This window comes from Eretmochelys imbricata, chromosome 14 (assembly GCF_965152235.1).
Source record: "Eretmochelys imbricata isolate rEreImb1 chromosome 14, rEreImb1.hap1, whole genome shotgun sequence".
NCBI lineage: Eukaryota > Metazoa > Chordata > Testudines > Cheloniidae > Eretmochelys > Eretmochelys imbricata.
The window spans coordinates 34,857,387-34,881,380 of NC_135585.1; the positions used below are offsets into that span (position 1 = coordinate 34,857,387).

General features: G+C 49.8%; 1 long non-coding RNA gene across 1 annotated transcript; it reads left to right on the plus strand.

The window, feature by feature from the left end:
* The first annotated feature begins 8,924 nt into the window (after positions 1-8,924).
* Positions 8,925-14,882, plus strand: LOC144275327 (uncharacterized). The gene is made up of 3 exons (XR_013348011.1): positions 8,925-9,068; positions 13,460-13,614; positions 14,706-14,882. It is a non-coding gene; the product is annotated as an uncharacterized LOC144275327 (long non-coding RNA).
* Positions 14,883-23,994: the final 9,112 nt, after the last annotated feature.

The window sequence follows — 23,994 nt, forward strand, 5'->3', positions numbered from 1 at the left end:
GTGTGGTGTGTGGTTGCTGTTGAGTATTTGCTTCAGGTTGGGGGGCTGTCTGTAGTCAAGGACTGGCCTGTCTCCCAAGATTTGTGAGAGTGAAATGGCCCACCTTGATTATCACTACAAAAGGTTTTCTTTCCCTTCCTCCACTCTCCTGCTGGTAATAGCTCATCTGAAGTGAGTGTGTATGATAACACCCATTTTTTCACGTTCTGTGTGTATATAAATCTCCTCACTGTATTTTCCACTGAATGCATCCAATGAAGTGAGCTGTAGCTCACGAAAGCTTATGCTCAACTAAATTGGTTCGTCTCTAAGGTGCCACAAGTCCTCCTTTTCTTTTTGCTTAGATGAATGGGTCTGTAGTGGCCTGGATCACTTTTTTCCCTCTTGCTTTACTATCATCGGACACTAGATGGGGAGGAAGAGCCTCACCAGCTCTATAAAACCAGCTGAGGGAAGGCTGGGAGCAACAGGTATCAGAATAAGCTAGACCCGGGCTTCTCAAACTTTTGGTTTTGCTGGCCCACTTTGAAAGGCTATGACAAACCCCAACACCCAAACAGTCATAGCAAGTTACTGTACGGACTCATAGAAACATACACATGGTATTGCCACCCTTACTTCTGGGCTGCTACGGGCGGGGCACTGCCCTCAGACCTGGGCAGCTGGAGAGGGGCAGCTGTTGTAGCCCTCTTCCCCTCCTGGCTAACTACACACCTTATGAGAAGGTGCTTCTGGCAGCTTACACAGCCTTGAGAGAAACTGAGGAATTAACTCAGGATAAGGACATCACAATTCACACTCCTCTTCCAATCATTAAACCTATATTGGAAGGGAAAGAGTTACCACCTGGTGGACTATCCAAAGATGGGCACTTTACATACACCACAGGGTAGGGAGTGCAGACACTGCACAAAACCCCACTATGATTCAGAAATCCCTGTGGAAAGTAGGAATGCCTGATGAATACCGCCTACCTCCACAGCAGTCTCCCATTAAGGATGCTGCCCCATTTGATCCTTCTAAGCCTGAGGGAGTATGGTTCACTGATGGCAGTGCCAGGCTGGTCAAAGGAAAATGGAAGGGAAAAGCTGCAGCAGTGCCTGCAGACACCTCTGCAGCACCCCTAACTGCTGAAATTGATGGGTCAGCACAACTTGCAGAATTGGCTGCAATTAAACTGGCCTGTGAAGCAGGAGCCACCGCAGTATATACGGACTCCTATGCGGTCTGGGCAGGTGCCACTCAGTGGATCACTAACTGGAAAAATAACCACTGGGAAATAGGAGGTAAACCAGTCTGGGGACTGGAATACTAGAAGTGGTTATATCAGCATGCCCTGCAACAACCCCTGCCTATAGGACATGTCTCAGCTCATCAGAGGAATAATACCCCAGCTGCACAGTTAAACAATTTAGCCGATGCAGCTGCCCAGCTCTTTACCACACAAGTAGAATGGGAACGCTTATATTCATGGTTACATGATAATTTAGGACACACAGGAAGTGATGAGTTAGTGCGGCAAGCACATATCAGGGGGTGGCCTATCACCCACAGACAGGCTAGAGACCTGGTGCAAGCCTGCACTATTTGTGCTGAGACTAGAAAACATATAGCAGAAGGACAAAGGTTTGCCAGGCTAAGAGATGGAACAACACTATGGGCAACCTGGCAGGTCGACTATGTCGGACCACTGCCCACTACAAGGCAGAGGTGGAAATACATCTTGACTGGGGTAGAAATTGTTTCAGGGATTGGTTTTGCATATCCAACCCGATTGGCAACAGGGTTGTCCACAGTTATGGGACTAAACCGCTTAACAGCAATTGTCCCAATGCCTCAAGAAATCCAATCAGATAATGGTTCGCATTTTAAGAATAAACTTGTAAGGGAATGGACCCTTAACCATGGAGTCCAATGGACCTTCCACCCTCCATATCGACCTCTATCTAATGGCAGGGTCGAGCGCTGGAATGGATTGCTAAAGAATCACTTGAAGCCTACTGATGGCACATGGGGAGACAGACTGGACGAAGTGGTGCAGAGATTAAACCACAGACAGACTCCTACAGGAAGTCCAATCAGCAGGGGATTCTTCCCTACAGGGAAAGCTATCTCCCCTGCCAGAACACCACTGCACAGTTCCAAGTATGCTCCCGGAGATACTGTTGTGATTAAACACCCAGCCCTGGGAACCTTTACCTGTGTTTTGCACGCCTATAAAGAGAAAGGTGTATGGAGTGCCTTAAATGCTGATAAAAGGCTAATAACCATTACAGAGGCTTGGATCGCATCCAAGACCGGCTGACCATGTGATTTATTGCAGGAATGGTCCCATGGTTCCGAGCAACCTGCCAGCTAACCTGTCAGCAAAATGGACCATGCAGCAGACCTGTTTGATCACTAGAGACTACTATGGACTGTTGATATGTTTGCCATTACTTATAATAGCAGATGTAATTTTTGCTTTTAGTGTTAAAATAAGTTTTTTAGCTAGAACACGACCCACCAGAGATATGTTCCTGCGAGCCCTCATGATCCTTCTGTTGGCTCCAGTCACCTTGGCAGTACCAGAACATCCTCTTCGGGGAGCTATCCAAACCATCGCCTCAGCTGCTGGTGCTACAAATTGCTGGATGTGCACCTTGCTAGATTCAACCAATGGACTGGGAATTGAATTTGTACCACTACATGCAGTGGCTGAGAATGGACAAACCTCATGGATGCAATGGTTAGCTCAACACTTGGGATTTTCCCTCTCCCCGTTTTTACATTCGGTTGTAAATATTGTTTTAACCATTTTAATTATTGTAATTGTTTTTTGTGTAACTTTATGTATTATGAAGCGTTTGATTCAAACTGCTCTTTCCTCCACGCAAATCAGATACCTAGAGCTAAAAAGGGATCCTAACCAATTCCGCGAACCCTCATCCTCTAATTTGGTTGTTGGGTATTTCTAGATTTCCCCAAGGAGGGCAAGAGGTGCTGGCATCACCGCCACCTTGCAAACTGGGACGTAGTGTGGTGCATCAGGGGGTGGAATGTAGCCAGACAGCCCCCCGCCCCCTCAGACCAGCATTGCTGGAAACACAGGAGGAAGCCGGAACAGGGCACTTAACATATATTCCAGCACAGCCTTTGAAGCTGTGAAAAGCACAGGTGTGCTGCTAATATGTGCCTCTGGGAACATATACAACGATTAAGCTCACAGCAGGCAGAGGCCCTGTGACAGACATGGCTCTTAGCCCCTACTAAATAGCGTGATGCACACACACCAACATCCTAGGTGGGAAAATATTTACCCTGATAAAAGAAATGTCCAGTAGTCGACACTTATTGTTTCTCTCCCTTGCAAGTGTAAACTACTCTTGCGAAAGCTGGCGTCACCCAGACAGACCAGCCTCAATTTGGCATAAGAAAGGAGAAAGAGAATAAAGGAGTACAGAGGTATAAGTAGGGGACCTACAGCACCATGATTTTTGAGTGCTTTTCACTATCTATCTGCTGGTCAGATAAGTGACAGCCTCCCAAGGCTTCTGCAGCTAAGAGGGTCCCTAAGCCTTGTCCCTTATTCGTCTTTACGTGGAATTGAGTGACCGATCCTGGCTTGGCACCGCTGGAATCGAGAGATGCAAGGAGGGTAAGAAGCACCCACACCTGATCTCCTATCTTTAGTGTACACATATTTTGAAATAGAGCTCTATACTTTGTTTTCTTTCTTTGGGATTGTGGCTTCAGTTTTGTAACTTGTTTGTGTGTGTAACATCTCTACATTTAAATAAGTAGGCACTAGCAATTTTGTAACCACATGATTAGAATCTAGCTTAATAAAATTTTGGTAACCATTTATGCATAAGCCTGACTTGTTTTCTCTGGTTTACTGTAAAGCAGCCAACACAATTAAAGAACCTCAGCCATTTTGGCTCTAAAGCCTGGCCATTAGGTGAGAGTACGAAGAGCCTAGCGTTGAGTTGTGCCGCCTCCACGGGGCAAACTCTTGGGGCACCTGTCAGTCAATCCTGGCTGCCCGCTGCGAAGGAGCTCTGAGCTCTAGCAGTTAAAGTCACGGGTGTGGAGAAGCTCTTAGTGCTGCCATTGGGGCACCTATCAGTCAGTATTGACTGCCCGCTGCGAAGGAGCTCTGAGCTCTAGCAGTTAAAGTCACGGGTGGTTAGGACCTTGGGGCATCCGTCAGCCTAGCCCAGGCTGCCCGCCGTGAAGGGACAATGCGTCCTAGCGGTTAAAGTCACGGATGGTATAAACGGGCATAGCTGGCACCTCACCAAACATCCTTGGCCATCGGCTAACAGGCAGCTCCCAGAATCAGGCCCTCGATGGCTCTCCCAGTGCAGCAGGCCCTGGGTGCAGCGATCGGTTTGAAACAGGAACCCCTGCAAGATGCAAAATTTATCCAATTGTGGATAAATTGGAGAGAGTCCAGCGAAGGGCAACAAAAATGATTAGGGGTCTAGAACACATGACTTATGAGGAGAGGCTGAGGGAGCTGGGATTGTTAAGCCTGCAGAAGAGAAGAATGAGGGGGGATTTGATAGCTGCTTTCAACTACCTGAAAGGGGGTTCCAAAGAGGATGGCTCTAGACTGTTCTCAATGGTAGCAGATGACAGAACGAGGAGTAATGGTCTCAAGTTGCAGTGGGGGAGGTTTAGATTGGATATTAGGAAAAACTTTTTCACTAAGAGGGTGGTGAAGCACTGGAATGCGTTACCTAGGGAGGTGGTAGAATCTCCTTCCTTAGAGGTTTTTAAGGTCAGGCTTGACAAAGCCCTGGCTGGGATGATTTAACTGGGAATTGGTCCTGCTTCGAGCAGGGGGTTGGACTAGATGACCTTCAGGGGTCCCTTCCAACCCTGATATTCTATGATTCTATGATTCTATGCTCTCTACCTTCGGTTCCTGACCCCTCCAGGGGCCAAGTGCATCTCCCCCATCCTCAGGCAGAGCTCAGAGCAGAGTCAGCAGCAGCAGCCCCTCCCCAGAGAGAGCTCCCAGCGAAGGCAGGGGCCTGGCAGAGAGAGGAGAGGGGCACAAGCAGGTCAGCGGAGGGGTGGAAGGTGGATCCCACCCCAGGAGATTTAACAGAGAGAGGAAAGCGGGGCTGTGAGAGCGCAGAACAGAGACACCCCCCAGCAAATCCCCCAACCCCAGACACCGAGATCCCGGCCTGGGAGAGGGGTTCGCTCCCCAACACTTACTCACGACAGCTGCAGCAAGGGGTCCCTGTGGGGCGGGAGGAGCTTCCACCCTGCTCCGGCTGGCTGGATCTGGAAAGAGAGAGAGAGAACAGGGAGAGGAGAGTGCGGTGAGGAGTTGGTGCCCAGGGGTCCCCCTGCCCCGCTCCTAGCTCTGGACCCCCATTGCAGGGGTATCTGTGGGTGTGTTCAGGGAAGGGCCAGGGGCTCTGCTCCACTAGGGCTGAGAGTGTCAGAGCAAAGTAACTGTAACACTGCGGAGTATTTTCAATGTTGCCTCACCCTGAATGTCACTGATCCCCCAGTTTAGAATGCGTCTCCCCGGCCGCTTCTCTTGCTAATTTGAACCTCAGGGAACACATCAAATCTCTCTCCTGTCCCCCACAGCTGCTGGGTTTGGGCCACTGCCAGGGCCCTCTACACTGGGGTTAACATCTGGATCCTGGCCAAGCTGGTTCTAGCCCATGTGGCCAACCCCCAGTCACCAAAAATCACAAGTCAGAGCCCCCCAAAACCATCAGATTGGCTTAAACAAGATGAGATTTTGAAAACAACTGTAGGTTCTGCTCTTGATCTCCTGGTGGTGGAGCCTTTAGGGGTCACCTTTTCAAGTTTTTCTCCCCATCCAGGAGGGCTAGAACAAGAAAAACTTCTGTCAAAAATGGTCAACCCCGCGAAAATCTTTTACCAGAATCAGAAAAAATTAATCCAGAATGATTGAAAACAGAACAATTTTTGGTTTTTGAATTTTCCAAGAAGACAGTGAATGTTTTCTATTAAAGCCGACACTTTCCACAAAAGGTTGCCTTGAATCAAACACCCAATTTTTCTGGAAAAAAAAAAAAATAAATAATTGAACCATTTCAGTGGTTCTCAAACTTTTGTCCTGGTGACCCCTTCCGCACAGCAAGCTTCTGAGTGCAACCCCCCGTTATAAATTAAAAACCACTTTAATATATTTAACACTGTTATAATGGCTGGGGATGAAGCAGGGTTTGGGGGTGGAGGCTGATAGCTCATGACCCCCACATAATAACCTCATGTCCCCCAGTTTGAGGACCCCTGGACTACACTGAGCATGCACAGAAAGAGAGCCAGAGGGTTGAAAGGCCACTGGGATGGACAAGACTTGTGGGGCTCTGAGAGACTGTCCCCCCCCGCCACCCCGCAGCAGTGTGAATTCAGCTCCAACCAGGGGCAGGAATCTGAACTCAGTTAAACAGCAGAGACTTCATGCAGACAGAGGTCCGGCTTGCCGGGCAGGGACAGCTCCTTCCCTTCCAGAATGTGGGCATCAGCAAAACTCAAGCATCAGAAACCTTGAAATTAGAGGCGAGGGACAGAGGGCCTGCCGCCCCCAGCCTGGAGACGGGGAAGGAACGGAGGACCCCCGCAGCCCGGAGAGGGGGAAGGGAAACCTTAGGGGGAGCGGTCACCAAACGGCGATGCCCAGCCCATGAGTCGGGGTTCCGGCGGGGGGGGGCTCTGGAGGGGTGTTCCAGCCCCTGCCCCCCAGTGTCCCGGAGCTCCCCCAGCGAGCCCGGTGTGGGTTGCATGTTTCTCACTGGCTCAAGACCCTGAGGGGAAAAGGACCCTGCCAGATTTACTTGGGGGTGGGTCTTTTGCTCATGGGTTGTGTTATGAATCCCATGGGTGGTGTTTCCCCAGCACAATGCCGCATTGTTTCCCTCCTTTATTAAAAGGCTTTTGCTACACTCAGACTCTGTGCTTGCGAGAGGCGAAGTATTGCCTCTTGGAGGCACCCGGGGGTGGTTTGTAATTGTCCCTGGTCTCTGGGTGGGGGCTCGAGCTGGTTTTGTATTGCGTTATTGAAACCCCTAGATACTCAACCTGGCCCTTGTTGCTGCTAACTCTGACGTGCAGAAGGGTTACAGTTACATAGGAATTAGATACAGTGCTCCTGTCAGCTAATTTCCAAGTTATCTGCAAAAAAACCCTAGATTTTTCAGATGCCTAAGTAGTACCTGTTAAAGTTGCCCCCCCCATCTCAAATGGCACCCCAGCACCCCGCCCCAGCATGTACTGAAAATTGTTCAGTCCCTGTCCCAACACATAACACCCCCCCCATGTATCTCTACTTTTCTCCAGCTCCCTCCATCCTACCCCCATTTTCCCTGCACCCCTGGGTCTCTCCCTGCCCCCAGATGTCTATGGGGCTGTCTCTCCAAGGCCCCATTCCGGAGAGAAGTGTGTGGCAGAGTTGAGAATGAATGGCAAGTGATAGTTACATTCCACAATTTTCCAGGAAAACTTTGTTCCCTTGGGTTTGTGGCTGGCTGCTTCTTGGCTCTGTTCCCAGCACTGACGTGCTCCCTGGGCTGCTTTTCTGGCCCCCCTGGCTGGCACGACCCTGTTCCCCAGCTCAGCTTGGACCCTTGCTTTCTCCTTAGCTCGGCCCTTCTCTCTCTGACCTAGGCAATTCTGGCTTACACAGAGGATGGGACCCCCCTGGCCTCCTGACTCCCGGATTAGCCTGCCCGCCCTGTCAATCAGGCTGACCTGGCGCATTGGCCTCTCCCCATTGTTCCTGGGGACTGGCAGTCTCAAGGTCCTGATTTCCCATTGACCCTTCCCCTTCCTTTCGGTACTGGGAGCTAGCTAACCCAAACACCCCCACTGAGTTTTAGGAAGTGGACAACAGTTGCCTTACATCAGGGAGACTTGTACCCCCAAAGGCAGCAATGTACCCCCAACTTCCTTAAACTGATGTGGCTCTCAGCCACTGTTGTAAAAGCAGGAGGGTTTATTAGCTGTCTGGAACACAGCGTAGAGAGTCCCTGGTTAGAACAGAGAGTTCCAGCATGGTCCATCTGCGTCAACCGAGAGCCCTTTGACCCCTTTGTTGTCCCAGTTCAGGAGAGCGTCCCCGATTCCAGTGCCAAATGTCTGGGCAATTGGAGTGGCCATTGTCTTCTGGGGATCTCCATGGGCATGGGGCCCTGGGGCCCCAGGGCCCAGGCATCTAGGCGTCGGCCACGTCTGTATCTCTGGGTCTCTACAAAGGATAAACAACCTTTTCCCACCACCTACTTAACCATGCAGCATATAGGGGAAACTGAGGCACACAGTATTCATACAAAATAGTACAGAAAATTCCCACTCTGTCACAGTTCCAACCCTCCCCCAGTCTGTGCCCGGGGCAGAGAGGCCCTTCTTTGCCCCTTCTCCCCCCGTCCCACCAGTCTCTGCCCCTGCTCGCCCAAGGATTGCAGTGGCTCTCAACTTTTCCATACTGCTGTACTCCTTTCAGGAGTCTGATTTACAGACCCCAAGTTACACCTCACTTAAAAACCATTCGCTTACAAAGCCGGACATAAAAATACAAAAGTGTCACACAGCCACTATTATGCAAAAATTGCTGACTCTCTCGTTGTTACCATATAATTATAAAAGAAATCAGCTGGAAATGTACATGTCGGTGTACACTCCATAGAGCAAGATGAAGACGTCACTGTCTGGAATGTTGGTTTGCACTGATGTCACCAGTGCTTTCAGGCAGCCCCTGGTAAAACTAGGCAGAGATGAGCAGAGGCGGACGAGGGTTTCCTGGGGCCCTGGGCCAGAGCAAGTGGACCCTCCTCCCCCTCCGGGGCTCCCGCCCCTTGTCCAATCAGAAGCACTATGCTAATAAGGCGTATGATCTCCCCCCTGCTGTGTAGTTTCATTCTCCTGGGGGCTGGCTTTTTCGGGCGCTTTCCCTTGCACGAGCAATGGGGGAAGACATGATGTGTGTGAAGGGGGGAGTTGGGGCTCCCCGCTCAGCTAATGCGCAGAGAGGGGGAGATGGAGCAGGGACCTGCCTTGCAAAGGATGCTGCAGCCTTGGAGTCCCTGGAGGAGGTAAGCTGTGATCTTCCTCCAGAGCAGTGCCCTGGGAACCTGACTCCCACCCCGGCTCTGCAATGGGGGACTGGGGTTAGGGTGGAGACGGGGGGTTATTCTGAAGATCCCAGTGTCATCGCAGCCCTGTGATTATTGTTACAGCCCCCACAGGCAGGCTGCAGGGCGTCTCAATGTCTGTGAATGACGTACGATTTGTACAGCAGCCGCTGTTGAATTGTGTGTCCATTCTTCGGCCACAAATTGAGCTTGAATATTTTCATTTCCCCCAAAATGAGGTGTTGGGTAAAGGAGAGACTGGGGGGGGGGGTCCAGGAAATGAACAGTAGCTTTTAGACGTGCCAGAAAACCCAGTAAAACACACAGAATTGCTCCCAAGTCGGCGAGACGTCCTGCCTTTCAGAAAGGGCTCCTGTTCTCTGGGAAATCCTCCCTTCGGGGGACAAATCAACCCCGTGTGCAGACGTCACTTCTCCCTTCCCGAGGAGCCTGGCCCAGAGCGCGGCGCGCATCGCTTGGCCTCCTGCCCCGGTCCCTCCAACCTCTGGGGTCCCATGCTCGTGGCTGGGGGGGGGTCTTACGGCAGCTGGGGGGGGCAGGCTCCTGGGGGACAGGGTAGCCAGGGTCTTTGCAGGAGCCTTCGTGAGAGAAGCTCAGCCCCTCGGGGGCTGCAAGCAGGAGCCGCGAACAGGCCGTATGGCCGGGGAGCTCTCCGGGTGAAGGGCAGACGGTGTCTGACCCTGCATTGGCCTGGCTGGGACGGGCAGGCTCGCCCGGCTCGTAACTCCAGCGGGAGAACAATGTTCCACCGCCAGGGTGATGTTAAAGTTGAGGTGGGGGGGCGGGGGGAGAGACACCTTTAAATCTGCTTGAATGCTCTGGGTGCCGTTGTGATGCGCTGTACACCCCCAGCGCCACTGTCTTCTTTCACTTCATCTCTTCCAGGTGGTGGGTGCAAGACCCAGGCTGTGGCTGCCTTTGTCTGTACCCCGATGGCCGGGTTCCTCTCCCTTCTCGGGGGCAGCGGTGTTGTGGCCGGGCTGGTCCCAGAATGTGAGAGAGACAAGGCGGGGAGCTGATAGCTTTTCTTGGACCAACTTCTGGTGGTGAAAGGTACAAACTCTGCAGCTCCACAGAGCTCTTCTTCGGGTTTCCTCTGATGTCCTCCCTCAGCCCTGAAGACGAGCTCTGTGGAGCTCCAAGTTTGTATCTTCCACCAGTGGAAGTTAGTCCAGGAACAGGAATTACCCGGCTGGTCTCTCTCTTTCCTTGTTGCCGTCCTCCTCTTTCTCTCCACCCGTTTCACAGCAGAGATTGTCTTACTATCTGTGTGCAGCATCCCTAGACCAACCCCTAACCCGATCCAGGACAGGAACCTCTCAGCTCTACCCTATTTCTTTCCACTGCAGTCCTGCCTCAGGGATGGAGGCCGCATTGTGCCAGATGCCATAAAAAACACATCACAAAAAGACAATCCTTTCCCTAGGGAGTGTGCAGGCGAAGCACAATAAGTAATTCTCAGCCGCTTGTGCAGAGGACCAGCAGTGACCTCTAGTGGGAAGAGGAATTCCCATTGCTGGAGCACAGACAATCATGACTATAGTGTAATAAAGAATACAACTGCTCTAGAGGTTGGATCCCAAAGGTCTTTACCAACCACGTCGTACTTATGGGAATCCTTTCCCCCCACTACTGACATGCAGCCACCTCTGGAGTGAAACTCCACAACTGTTCAGCAGCACACAACACGGGCAGACGATGTCTTAGGGGAATGGTTGAAGCAGAATCCACTCACCTATTGGAATTTCACAGGGCATTTGAGGGAGGCAAATTGTAGTCCCCCGAACTGTCATTTGAACCGACTCAGATCTCCCCCATTAAAGAAGAGCCATAGGATTTGTAATGACCATAATGGGACCTTGCTTTTAACTCCCAGCTGAATCCTGACACCAGCAGAGGTACAGCGTCCCCAGCGGCCAGGTTGAGTCTCTGGGTTCAGTTCTGCCTTAGTCGGGGGTGTCATCCGTCTTATTTGTTTCAACACTGAGTTTCCCTTGAGGTTTCCCATTGGGAAACAGCCTGGGTCTGTCCCTGTTCAGCTTTTATAAGCTCACACCGTCAAACCTCAAGGAATTACATTGGAATGCACCAAGCCAGAGATTTCTCCCAGCCAGTGATTCCTACATCGAGCCCAGAACTTGTGACTGAGTTAGAGCAGATCATTCGTAAGAGAGCAACTCCATGTAAAGACTTGGAGTGAATTCTCTCCTCTCTGGCCTCCCAGCACCTTGGTTTCCTGACCTACAGCGTGCCCGGCTGTTTGAGTGCTGACCCTGAGAAAAGCCCTCACTACTACATTGAGCCTGAAGGCTTTTTACTAGGGCTGGCAAGTGATTAAAAAAAATAATCGCGCTTAATCGCACTGTTAAACAATAAGAGAATATCATTTATTTAAATGTTTTTGGATGGTTTCTACATTTTCAAATATATTGATTTCAATTACAACAGAATACAAAGTGTACTGTGCTCACTTCATATTTTTGGTTATAAATATTTGTACTGTAAAAAACAAAAGAAAGAGAATATTTCAATTCACCTAATACAAGTACTGGAGTGCAATCTCTTTATCATGAAAGTTGAACTTACAAATGTAGCATTATGTACAAAAAATAACTGCATTCAAAAATAAAACAATGTAAAACTTTCAAGCCTACAAGTCCACTCAGTCCTACTTCAGCCAATCGCTCAGACAAACAAGTTTGGTTACAATTTGCAGGAGATAATGTTGCCCACTTCTTATTTACAATATGACCTGAAAGTGGGAACAGACGTTCACATGGCACTGTTGTAGCCGGCATCACAAGATATTTATGTGCCAGATGCGCTAAAGATTCATATGTCCCTCCATGCTTAAACCACCATTCCGGAGGCCATGCGTCCATGCTGATGACGGGTTCTGCTCAATAACGATCCATGGCAGAGCGGACCGAGGCATGTTCATTTTCATCATCTGAGTCAGGTGCCACCAGCAGAGGGTTGATTTTCTTTTTTGGTGGTTTGGGTTCTGTAGTTTCCGTATCAGAGTGTTGCTCTTTGAAGACATCTGACAGCATGCTCCACACCCCGTCCCGATCAGATTTTGGAAGGTACTTCAGATTCTTAAACCTTGGGTTTTGTCAAATCTGCTGTGAAAGTGTTCTTAAAATGAACATGTGTTGGATCATCATCCGAGACTGCTATAGCATGAAATATAGGGCAGAATGTGGGTAAAACAGAACAGGAGACCTACAATTCTCCCCCAAGGAGTTCAGTCACAAATTTCATTAACGCATTTATTTTTTTTAACGAGCATTATCAGCATGGAAGCATGTCCTCTGGAATGGTGGTCGAAGCATGAAGGGGCAGATGAATGTTTAGCATATCTGGCACATAAATACCTTGCAATGCCAGCTACAAAAGTGCCATGCGAATGCCTGTTCTCACTTTCAGGTGACATTGTAAATAAGAAGGGGGCAGCAGTATCTCCCGTCAACGTAAACAAAACTTGTTTGTCTTAGCGATTGGCTGAACAAGAATAGGACTGACTGGACTTATAGACTCTAAAGTTTTACATTGTTTCGTTTTTGAGTGCAGTTATGTAAGAAAAAAATCTACATCTGTAAGTTACACTTTCACGATAAAGAGATTGCACTACAGGACTTGTATGAGGTGAATTGAAAAATACTATTTCTTTTATCATTTTTACAGTGCAAATATTTGTAATCAAAAATAATCATGTAAAGTGAGCACTGTGCCCTTTGTGTTCTGTGTTGTAATAGCAATCAATATATTTGCAAATGTAGAAAAACACCCAAAAATATTTAATCAATTTCAATTGGTATTCTATTGTTTAACAGTGTGATTAATCACGACTAAGTTTTTTAATCACAGTTAATTTTTTCAGTTAATCACGTGAGTTAACGGCGATTAATTGACAGCCCTGCTTTTTACACAACTGTAGGGGAAACTTCAGCAATGTCTAGAACTAGAGCTGATACAGTGTAAGCCTAGGTCATGAAAAAGGTGAAAAGAAATGACAGTTTGATGTCCTTTGAAGGAAGTAGAAAAGTGAAAGTCCTCCCCCACTTTTCAAATGGAGGGAACTGTTAAGAGTAAATGTTTATTTCCCCTCCAAAACTGAATGAAATCCTCCCTCCCACCCTCAAAACCAGTATTTCCATTCTAACTCCAATCCCCCATCAAAAAATGAAAAATGGCAATCAAAATAAAACCTTTCATTTGGCTCAAAATGGCATTTTCCATTAAAAAACAACTTTGAACAAGAGTTTTCATCCAGCTGTAGTTTGAAGGTTCAGAATTAATGACACCTCGGTTCCCATCTCTCCCTCCAGAGGGATCCGGGTGCAAACTCTGCCCCAGGGACTGGCTGCTGCATGGGGACAAGTGCTACTGGCTGTCTAAGGAGCGTAAAGACTGGACTGGGAGCCGTGACGACTGCTCGGGGAAGAGCTCTCGCATGCTCGTGATCCAGAACCGGGAGGAGATGGTAACATAAAATACAGGCTCATCCAACTCCAGCTGGAGAAAGACGTGTGTCACTAGTTACAATCCCAGTGTAGCCTGACTCTACCACCCCCCTGCAAATGAAACTCCACACTGGGGTGTTTTCTCCCCTTCTAGGGGTCTGGCTTATTAACATACAGCTCAGAACAAGAACCCCACAGCTTTCCCACCCCATTCTGCCCAGCTGGCTCCTGTAGGCGTTTCACTCTCAGGCTCTCTGTCTGAGAGCTCAGCAGAGCCCTTCTGCATAGAGCTACTCACACAAACCTCCTACCCCATCAAATCTCTCCCTGCCCAGCCTGACTGCCCTTGTAGCCCCACCAGGCCTGGTTCCTGGTCACCTGCTTCCATCACCTTTGCCTCTGAGTCCAGGGGCACCTAGTCACAGGTGAGGCTCAATCCAGGACTCCCTTAAAGGGCCAGCTCACCCTGTGCCACCAAGGACTGGTGCTGATGTTACCATGTCTGCATAGAGAGAGCCACGTTTACCTGCACTGGGACCCTGCCCACCCAGGGGAGAGGGTGAACTAACTCAGGGGCTGGTGGGGTCTCCTGCTGGCATTATGGGCGGAGCTACTGAAGGAGAGAGCAGGCACTTCATGGGATTGTGAGGATGTGACGCAGCAGGGAGGGGTGAAGTGTTGACCTGGGAATGTGCCCTGGGGATGGGAGACCTGAGAGCCTGTAACCTGAGCCAGGAGTGTGTGGGGGAGGTAACATCTCTGCCCAGGAATGGGAAGACAGGCTGCAGGAGAGAGCTGCTAGGAGGGTTTAGTTTTCAGTTTGGGGCTGGGTGGAGGAACACAGGGAACCCCAGGGCTGGGGTCAAAGCTCCCTGCTCCCCCAGAAGGACTTGACTGAGGGGTCCTAGTTGTACCCACAAGCTCTGTTTTGGACTGTGTTCCTGTTGTCCAATAAACCTTCTGTTTTACTGGCTGGCTGAGAGTCTCAGTGAATCCCAAGAAGAGGGGTGCAGGGCCTGGACTCCCCCACACTCCGTGACAGGGATCACTAAGGGAATTCTAGCATGTTACAGGATCCTCATCCCCACCCCCTCTGCTTTGCACATCACAGGATTTCATACAAGATGTTGTACAAGATGCAAACTACATCTGGATTGGCCTTAAAGTGACACCCCCAGGGGGGAAATGGACCTGGGTGGACGGTTCCCCATTAGATCCAGTGCGGTGAGTGCTGCTTGACGTTTACTCTTTGAGATGTTTGAGAAAAGCTCCCATTGTATAACTTGCTCATGTTAAATGTCCAACGTCTGTTCGAGGCCTGGTCTACACTGAAATGTCTTAGCCCTGGTCTACACTAGGACTTTAGGTCGAATTTAGCAGCATTAAATCAATGTAAACCTGCACCCGTCCACACGATGAAGCCCTTTATTTCGACTTAAAGGACTCTTAAAATCGATTTCCTTACTCCACTCCTGACAAGTGGATTAGTGCTTAAATCGGCCTTGCCGGCTCGAATTTGGGGTACTGTGGACACAATTCGACGGTATTGGGCTCCGGGAGCTATCCCAGAGTGCTCCATTGTGACCGCTCTGGACAGCACTCTCAACTCAGATGCACTGGCCAGGTAGACAGGAAAAGAACCGCAAACTTTTGAATCTCATTTCCTGTTTGGCCAGCGTGGCAAGCTGCAGGTGACCATGCAGAGCTCATCAGCAGAGGTGACCATGATGGAGTCCCAGAATCACAAAAGAGCTCCAGCATGGACCGAACGGGAGGTACGGGATCTGATCGCTGTTTGGGGAGAGGAATCCGTGCTATCAGAACTCCGTTCCAGTTTTCGAAATGCCAAAACCTTTGTCAAAATCTCCCAGGGCACAAAGGACAGAGGCCCGAAGCAGTGCCACGTGAAACTGAAGGAGCTGAGGCAAGCCTACCAGAAAACCAGAGAGGCGAACGGCTGCTCCAGGTCAGAGCCCCAAACATGCCGCTTCTATGATGAGCTGCATGCCATTTTAGGGGGTTCAGCCACCACTACCCCAGCCGTGTTGTTTGACTCCTTCAACGGAGATGGAGGCAATACGGAAGCAGGTTTTGGGGACGAAGAAGATGATGATGATGAGGTTGTAGATAGCTCACAGCAAGCAAGCGGAGAAACCGGTTTTCCGACAGCCAGGAACTGTTTCTCACCTTGGACCTGGAGCCAGTACCCTCTGAACCCACCCAAGGTTGCCTCCTGGACCCAGCAGGTGGAGAAGGGACCTCCGGTGAGTGTACCTTTTAAAATACTATACATGGTTTAAAAGCAAGCATGTGAAAGGATTACTTTGCCCTGGCATTCACGGTCCTCCTGGATGTACTCCCAAAGCCTTTGCAAAAGGTTTCTGGGGAGGGCAGCCTTATTGCGTCCTTCATGGTAGGACACTTTACCACTCCAGGCCAATAACACGTACTCGGGAATCATTGTACAACAAAGCATTGCAGTGTATGTTTGCTGGCGTTCAGACAACATCCGTTCTTTATCTCTCTGTGTTATCCTCAGGAGAGTGAGATATCATTCATGGTCACCTGGTTGAAATAGAGTGCTTTTCTTCAGGGGACACTCAGAGGAGCCCATTCCTGCTGGGCTGTTTGCCTGTGGCTAAACAGAAATGTTCCCTGCTGTTAGCCACAGGGAGGGGGGAGGGTTGAGAGGGTAGCCATGCAGTCGGAGGAGGCAAAATGCGACCTTGTAACGAAAGCACATGTGCTATGTATGTAATGTTAACAGCAAGGTTTACCCTGAAAGAGTGTAGCCACTGTTTTATAAAATGTGTCTTTTTAAATACCACTGTCCCTTTTTTTTTCTCCACCAGCTGCATGTGTTTCAATGATCACAGGATCTTCTCCTTCCCAGAGGCTAGTGAAGCTTAGAAAGAAAAAAAAAAAACACACTCGAGATGAAATGTTCTCCGAGCTCATGCTGTCCTCCCACACTGATAGAGCACAGACGAATGCATGGAGGCAAATAATGTCAGAGTGCAGGAAAGCACAAAATGACCGGGAGGAGAGGTGGCGGGCTGAAGAGAGTAAGTGGCGGGCTGAAGACAGGGCTGAAGCTCAAATGTGGCGGCAGCGTGATGAGAGGAGGCAGGATTCAATGCTGAGGCTGCTGGAGGACCAAACCAGTATGCTCCAGTGTATGGTTGAGCTGCAGCAAAGGCAGCTGGAGCACAGACTGCCACTACAGCCCCTGTGTAACCAACCGCCCTCCTCTCCAAGTTCCATAGCCTCCACACCCAGACGCCCAAGAACGCGGTGGGAGGGCCACCGGCCAACCAGCCACTCCGTCACAGAAGATTGCCCAAAAAAAAGAAGGCTGGCCTTCAATAAATTTTAAAGTTGTAAACTTTTAAAGTGCTGTGTGGCATTTTCCTTCCCTCCTCCACCACCCCTCCTGGGCTACCTTGGTAGTCATCCCCCTATTTGTGTGATGAATGAATAAAGAATGCATGAATGTGAAGCATCAATGACTTTATTGCCTCTGCAAGCGGTGATCGAAGGGAGGAGGGGAGGGTGGTTAGCTTACAGGGAAGTAGAGTGAACCAAGGGGCGGGGGGTTTCATCAAGGAGAAACAAAGAGAACTTTCACACAGTAGCCTGGCCAGTCATGAAACTGGTTTTCAAAGCTTCTCTGATGCGTACCGCGCCCTCCTGTACTCTTCTAACCGCCCTGGTGTCTGGCTGCGCGTAACCAGAAGCCAGGCGATTTGCCTCAACCTCCCACCTCGCCATAAACGTCTCCCCCTTACTCTCACAGATATCGTGGAGCACACAGCAAGCAGTAATAACAGTGGGAATATTGGTTTCGCTGAGGTCTAAGCGAGTCAGTAAACTGCGCCAGCGCGCCTTTAAACATCCAAATGCACATTCTACCACCATTCTGCACTTGCTCAGCCTGTAGTTGAACAGCTCCTGACTACTGTCCAGGCTGCCTGTGTATGGCTTCATGAGCCATGGCATTAAGGGGTAGGCTGGGTCCCCAAGGATACATATAGGCATTTCAACATCCCCAACAGTTATTTTCTGGTCTGGGAATAAAGTCCCTTCCTGCAGCTTTTGAAACAGACCAGAGTTCCTGAAGATGCGAGCGTCATGTACCTTTCCCGGCCATCCCACGTTGATGTTGGTGAAATGTCCCTTGTGATCCACCAGAGCTTGCAGCACTATTGAAAAGTACCCCTTGCGGTTTATGTACTCGGCAGCTTGGTGCTCCGTTGCCAAGATAGGGATATGGGTTCTGTCTATGGCCCCACCACAGTTAGAGAATCCCATTGCAGCAAAACCATCCACTATGACCTGCACTTTTCCCAGGGTCACTACCCTTGATATCAGCAGATCTTTGATTGCGTGGGCTACTTGCATCACAGCAGCCCCAACAGTAGATTTGCCCACTCCAAATTGATTCGCACATGACCGGTAGCTGTCTGGCGTTGCAAGCTTCCACAGGGCTATCGCCACTCGCTTCTCAACTGTGAGGGCTGCTCTCATCTTGGTATTCATGTGCCTCAGGGCAGGGGAAAGCAAGTCACAAAGTTCCATGAAACTGCCCTTACGCATGTGAAAGTTTTGCAGCCACTGGGAATCGTCCCAGACCTGCAACACTATGCGGTCCCACCAGTCTGTGCTTGTTTCCCGAGCCCAGAATCGGCGTTCCACAGCATGAACCTGCCCCATTAGCACCATGATGCATGCATTGGCAGGGCCCATGCTTTCAGAGAAATCTGTGTCCATGTCCTGATCACTCACGTGACCGCGCTGACATCGCCTCCTCGCCCGGTATCGCTTTGCCAGGTTCTGGTGCTGCATATACTGCTGGATAATGCGTGTGGTGTTTAATGTGCTCCTAATTGCCAAAGTGAGCTGAGCGGCCTCCATGCTTGCCTTGGTATGGCGTCCGCACAGAAAAAAGGCGCGGAACGATTGTCTGCCGTTGCTCTGACGGAGGGAGGGCGACTGACGACACGGCTTACAGGGTTGGCTTCAGGGAGCTAAAGTCAACAAAGGGGGTGGCTTTACATCAAGGAGTATTTCAGGCAGGACTTCACGGAGGGTTCCAATAAGAAATGGTGCACCTAAGTTATTGTTCTTGTAACAAGGAGGTTAGCCTAGCCTCTGATTGATACATGGCTAGATTTACCTCGCTGCACCTTCTCTGTGAGTGACTGCAGTGTGACCTAGAGGAATGAGTCCCCTAGACAGAGGAGGGGGGGAAGCAATGAGTACAAAACAAATCTGGTCTATTTCTTGTTTTGATCCACTCCATCTATCTTTTACATCTTTGGCTGGCAGCAGACGGTGCAGAAGGACTGCATGCCAGCCACATCTCATGGCTGCTCAGCAGAAGATGGTGCAGTAGGACTGCTAGCCATCCTCTTCTCTTGCCTGCCCGGCAGAAGATGATGCAATAGGACTGCTAGCAATCCGTATCACCTGCCTGCTCACCATAAGACAGTTCAATAGGACTGACTGCAGGACTAAAGAGAATGACCTGGTCAAGTCACTCCAAATTTAGTCCCTGCGCCCATGTCTGCCCAGGCACTCCCAGCCGACGTGGCCAGGACCACCTCGGACATGATGAGGACGGCTACCAGTCGTACTGTACCGTCTGCTGCCAGAAGGCAATGGGTTGCTGCTACTGTGTAGCAATGCCGTACCGCGTCTGCCAGCACCCAGGAGAAATACGGTGACGGTTACCTGAGCGGGCTCCATGCTTGCCGTGGTATGGCGTCTGCACAGGTAACTCAGGAAAAAAGGCGCGAAACGATTGTCTGCCCTTGCTTTCACGGAGAGAGGGAGGGAAGGGGGGCCTGACGATATGTACCCAGAACCACCCGCGACAATGTTTTAGCCCCATCAGGCATTGGGATCTCAACCCAGAATTCCAATGGGCAGCGGAGACTGCGGGGACTGTGGGACAGCTACCCACAGTGCAACGCTCCGGAAGTCGACTCTAGCCTCGGTACTGTGGAAGCGCTCCGCCGCGTTACTGCACTTAGAGCATTTTCTGTGGGGACACACACACTCGAATATATAAAACCGATTTCTAAAAAACCGACTTCTGTAAATTCGACCTTATTCCATAGTATAGACATACCCTAAGCAAGTCATTTTTAAGTCAGGAGAAACTTGGGGTACGCAAGACAAATCAGACTCCTGAAAGGGGTGCAGTGGTCTGGAAAGGTTGAGAGCCACTGCCCTAAGTCATCTCACAGCCTGGGACGTCTTCTCGACTGACGCTCCGCAGGGAAGTTAGAGATGAAGGACAACACCAGAGCCCAGCTTCCCATTACGGGGAGGGGGAGGAAAGACTCACCTCTGGGCCTTTCCTTGTTACAGGGACCCACAGTGACACGGACTCTCTCTCACTCTGCAGCTTCTCAGGCTCTGCTGCTGGGAACAGCTGCGGGTGGATAAAAGGCAGCCAGGTTCTGTCTGAGACGTGTGCCGCGGAGCTCAAATGGATCTGCCAGAAAGAAGCGGCCGTGATAGAAATAGTGCAACTGAGGATCCACATTTGTGTAGCTGTAATGTGAAGTACCCCCTGTTTAGTCTCCTGGGTACGGCCCTATCAAATTCAGCCATCCAGTTTGGTAAATTTCATGGTCATGAGATTTTTAAAAGTCTTTTAAATTTCACAGTTTTAGCTATTTCAATCTGAAATGTCACCCTGTTGTAACTGTGTGGATCCCATCCCAGAAGAGGGTCATGGGGGGTCTCAAGGCTATTGGGGGAGGGGTGTCACGGTATTGCGACCCTGACTTCGGCACTGCTCCTGGCAGTGGTGCTACCTTCAGAGCTGGGCTCCCGGCCGACAGCCACGGAGCTTTCTGCTGCTGGGGGAGGTTCTGATCTGGCCCTGGGAGCAGCCCATGCAAGGGACGAGGTCCTGTTCCTCCCCAGCCCAGCCCGAACTTGCAGCTAGAGCCTGGCACACGGTAGGAGCCCCTGCCCGGGACACTCCCAGCCCTGCCCCTCCCCCGTTCCAGGGTCCAGCACTCAGAGGTTAAAAGGGCCTGGAGCTGGTGGGTGGCGGGGTTCCCTCCTGACCACCGCTCTCGGGGCAGTTGCCCGCATCACCCACGCATAAGGTTGGCCCTCCCTCCCCCCCCCAATCCACCATGCCACCCTCACTTCTGCACTGTTGCTGGCAGCAGCGCTGCCTTCAGAGCTGGGCACCAGACCAGCAGCTGCTGCTCTCTGGCCGCCCAGCTCTGAAGGCGGGGTAGACGTAAGGGGGGCAGTTCTGGGACATATCCCCTCCTCCCCCGGCCAGATTTCACAGGGGAGACCAGATTTCACAGGCTGTGATGCATTTTTCATGGTCATGAATTTGGTAAAGCCCTACTCACGGGGCGGGACTGGGGCTTTAGGCAGAGCCAACTCTGGGAGGTGCTGGGACTCAGGTGCCCCGCGCAGTCACAGTTCCTCTCCTTGGTCCTTCTCACTGGGCTGGGGCCTTGGGGTGTAATTTTTAACTGCCCCAAACCTGCAGTAAGTTAATACCCTGCAATGCTTCCCAGGGTACCCAGGGCTGGGAGGCACCTCGCCACCACCTGCCCTTTGCCTGAGGGAGCCTTGTCTGTGCCTGCCAGGGGTCAGCTCCCCAATTCCACTGGCCACACGCACTTGCTGCTGGGCCTGCCGTCACTGCAGGGTAGCAATAGGCCCACTCTGCCCTCAAGCCCTCTGAGCATCAGTCTGGAGCTTCCAGCCCCTGGTCCCCTAGGCACTGGCAGGATTCACAGATTCACTATTTCCAAAGGAACAGTTAACATCCTCTGCCCCAGCTTACCAGGTCCAGCTCAGATCACTGCTCCACTTAACACACAGCGCTTCCATAGGCTCACAGCGAAATCATGCCTCGGTTCAACAAAGCCAAGCGTCAAGTGGAAGTGTTGGAAACAAATGGTTACATATAACAAAGTCATAACATGCATTCTAGAGCCGAGACTGAACTAACAAGATATTCTCCTGTCTAACCAAGTACAGCTCACCCGAAATCCTTGCAGCACTTCACAGCCAGGCAGGCTCTGACCCTTCTTTCATGAGACATGCATACTGTCAGTTTGTCTCCAAGGGCAAGGATCCAGTATGTCTCTGCACACCGAGAGAGATCAGACCAATCCTTTGTCTTTATGCTTAAACACGACAGATGGATACACACACAGCCCCCTGCTCTTAGTTTCTTCCTGTAGATTTCCCTTTTTTGTGGATTTTGCAATCTAATTTTGCACCTGGCTCAGCGCGCAAAGAGACATCCAACATCAGGCACACAATACACAGATGGCCAGACAGGGAGGTAACCTCAATTGCCTCCTGTCTGAAAGGAGGATCTGAGGTACATCACCTCCCGTGACCTGCCTTGACTCCAAGACCTTAAGGGCATCATTGTCAGTCTGGAGACACAGCTCCTTACATAGTATCCGTACAGAGGTCTTGCTCCGATTATGGCAGCTTCTAGCAGAAGCTTTTTTCTGCTTAAAATATTAAAAATATGTGCGACTCAATAATTATACGCATGCGCAGTAGCACAGAATTCCCCCAGGAGTAATTACAGGGACACAATAACACCATCTCCTTGTATGGTGTTGAGCCATGGGCGACCCGGTTTGGTCGATGCAGTGCGAGTGTAGACACCGTGTTACCCATGTCCATCCTAAGAGTCCTCCATCAGCAATCCCATAATGTCCAACACTGACTTCTCTGGTCACAGTTGTGAACTCCACGGCCCAGGAATCTTGGAGACCAGATGCCAGACATAACCTTTTAAAACCCCACATATTTTTGAAATGCTTTTTTCTAATTGCCCAGATTGATAAACACTCCTAGCAGCTCTCAGTCGTTGTATGCAACTGCTCATGCTAATTACATAAACTAGACATGATCCTGCCTAGAGTAGACAGGAGGTATTGGAAATCGTCATGGCCCCCATTGCTGCAGTTCTTCTTGTGGGTCTGCAAATACTATAGGATTATTCATCCTGTGCTTGCAACATTCATGACAACAGTGCGGAGCTGTGCAAGCTCCATGCTTCTGTCAAAGATGGTGGATAGTGAAAAGTGCCATGTTGGTGAATATGTGCAGCACTGATGCAGGGAGCCAAGTTTGCATGTGTGCAAGTGATATGCTAACTGGGGCATCTTTCTGTTGATTTAACTTGCACTGATGAAAGTTTTTAATGTAAACATGGCTTTAGTATCAAATGACCAACTATAAATTCAATGTAGTAACTCGATTTAAAACTATAATTTGACTTGGTATTAAAACTTTCAAACAAAAAATGAAATTAGACAAATCTAATAGGTTGGATGGGACAATCAAGTTTAAATCAGTGTCAAATTAACAAAATCTAGCAAAATCTTTAATACTTCTCTTACTTTGTCTTAAGAAAGAATCAATCTTAGGCATAGCATGATTCTTAATTAAATTCAGAGTCATATGATTACTACAGCTTGAAATGCAGCAGCATTTAGACATGTCTCTAGCTGAAAATGGTTAGAATAATACATACAAAAGTTGGGGTACATGAATCACCAATTCTTCCTGGTTCAAAGCAAGAAAGTCACAAATAAACCATTCTCCTACCTCAGTGCCCAGAGACATGTCAGGACATCACACTGACAATCCAAAGGAGCCTATCTGTATGTATCCATTGTACTAAGGGTGGGGTGGGGTGGGGTGGGGTGGGGGATTCACAAAGGTTCTTAGACTCCTTACTAGGCACCCCTGTGGTAACAGCACTCCCACTCAGGTTCCATCTATCCCTGTAGGCTCTTAACCTCACTCAGCACCTACGTTTTTGTGGTAAAAATCCTCTAGATGCCTATGTTCCTGCTTCTAGGCATGCACCCAGCTGCCTCATTCTAGGCACCCAAGCCCTTGTCTCTCTTCTAAGCCCCAGTGCAACTCACAAACCAGGGGAAGGTAGGTGGAGGCCCAATCTGGTAAGCATGATCAGAGGCTGCCTTGCTCCACACAAAACAGGCAGGAGGCTGGGGGAGGGTGAAAGGAGATGGTTTCCCTCATAGCTTTTAGCCCAGTGGTTAGGGTGCTTACCCAGGATGTGGACGTTACATGTGAAAGCATGCAGTTTCAATCAGCACTAAGTCAGTTTTAGTTACAATAGTGTCACATTCAAATCCTATAACCCATTCCAGTTTTGTTTTAGAAGAATTTTCCGCAATCTGAAGCAGTTTTAAGGCTTACTTTTTACTATTTCTAGCAGAATTCTTTTCTTTCATACCATTTGAAATTAGGATCTTTTTCAGAATTGGATGGAAGTTGTTGGGTTTATATGAACTGGGTACTTTTCAGTTAGCAGCACCTACCAGCCCAAGAGTCCAGTTTTAGGGAACAGAACT